The sequence below is a fragment of the Populus trichocarpa genome, chromosome 5, assembly GCF_000002775.5.
Source record: "Populus trichocarpa isolate Nisqually-1 chromosome 5, P.trichocarpa_v4.1, whole genome shotgun sequence".
Taxonomy (NCBI): Eukaryota; Viridiplantae; Streptophyta; class Magnoliopsida; order Malpighiales; family Salicaceae; genus Populus; species Populus trichocarpa.
This window is the reverse complement of record NC_037289.2, coordinates 16,837,038-16,839,079: the sequence shown is the minus strand read 5'-3', so window position 1 is coordinate 16,839,079 and position 2,042 is coordinate 16,837,038.

Here is a 2,042-nt window from a genome sequence, read left to right as displayed (position 1 = left end):
GAACAACCATTGTATTTAAACTAACAAAAAGCTTTAAAAGAAGGTATAATGGACACTCAATGCAGAAGATAACAATGAAAACAAAATGGATAGGGAAGGGGTGTGCTCATTAAGCTACACCCCCTCATTAAAGTTGAAAGCTTACCTTATCTAAAGATGTTGTCTCCTTGGTACCTTTCCTTGTGTGATTGGTAACAAAGGTGAGGATCAGTGATTTAAAGGGTAATCTCTGATTTCCCCCCCTCTTTTCCCCTGGCATGGCTTTTTGCATGAGTTTTTTAAAGGCCATAGGGATCCTTTTAGGGGCCCTGAGCTGGACCATTCTCTCCTTTTGATGTAGAAGAATCAATCCAAGCCATTCATTAAGGCTGAAGGTTAGGTTTTACAGTATTTCAGAGCCGACAAAAGGGGTACACTAGCAAGCCTGATTGGTTAGGGTATGGGTTTTGGCTTCTTGTAGTAGTGCCTTCAAGGCTGCAAAAGAGCTTTTATTTTTTTTAGGTTGGAGTACAACACACAGGGTGGAAGAGGGTATGCTTATTGTTCTCTTCGGGGAAGAGATGAGGGTGATTTCAGGTTTGGGAGGCGGCAATAGAACCAACCTTCTCAAGGTCTTTAGGGAGGAAGAAGATCTGCAGTAGCCAGATGACAAGTCGTCTGACCCTCTTTTTTATTTTTATTTTTTCATTTTTGAACTTATCGAAACGATGTTGTTTTGAACCAAAACTAAATATTTTGGCCAAAACGCACTGTTTCATTTAAATGAAACGACACTGTTTTGATAAACCTTGATCAATTAGAGTTCTAAAATTGGGATTTGACCAAAAGTCAAATTAGTCCTTGATCTCTTGACTTCTTTTAATTTCACTTGTAATTACCTTATAACTTTCAATTTTATGCAACTTCACCCTAACCAAACTCAAACACCAACCCCAAAGTTCAATTCCTTTCCTATTTTAGTCCTCGATTTCTGATTTATGCAAATTGATCCCCAATAGACCATTTAACTTTCAATTCTCTTCAATTTCCCCCGCCCCCTGATTCACCGATTTCAAACCCTAAAGTCTTGCGTGTTTTACAAACTGGTTCTTGGTTTTGAATTTCTTCAATTTAACCATTAATTGACCCTTAAACTTTGATTTTCTTGTTGTTTTGTCCTTGATTTCAACTAATTGAGTTTGGAAAATTAAATCTGGTTTCCTAAAATTTTAATCTTCATAAATAAGCCCAAATTAAACTTCCAAACTTATTTTTTCACCAATTAAATCCCTAATAAAATTAATTTAACCCATTAATATAATTAAGTCCTTAAAATTAATTAATTTTTTTAATTTGACCCAAATTAATTCTTAAACTTAATTAATCCTTTAATTGGGCTCATGATTATATCAAATTGGCATATTAAAAGTTTAATTAAGTCCCCAAACTTAATTGTCATGCAGATTCGTCCTATAATTATTTAGTTTGACCCTGAATCTATATTTTCCTTCAGTCTTGGGTATAATGAGGTATAATTAGGCTTCCAATTCTGTCCAAAACTCCAGCTTGGTTCGTCCATGCATTTGAAACCCTTTCCAGCCTACTCTTGCCAAGTTGCTAGTCTTTTTCTTTTTTCATTTTTAAAAAATGGTAATTTTAGGGAAACCCAAAATTAGGTATGACAAGGGTGATGTGACTATACTTAAAATATTTTCTAGGTTGTCTACGTACCTTTATGGATAAAGGATAAAGTCATAATGTAGTTTAAAATGTTTTTTTTAATCATTTTTTTATGTGACTGCACTCTGAACAAGTCTTAATTGCCTACTTACCTTTATGGATAAAGGATCAAGTCATAGCATAGTTTTTTTGGTGTCCATAGTTTTAGCTCGTGCTGACCAGGAGCTACATCAAATTTCAAGCACAATATTTCTTTAAGAATTTGTCGTTGATCAGCTCGATCCTCAATCCGTTCTCATTGATAGTTTTGTAAGGTCCATTGGCATAAACTTCATGAACCACATAAGGTCCATCCTATTTGGAGAGGAACTTATTGCTCACGT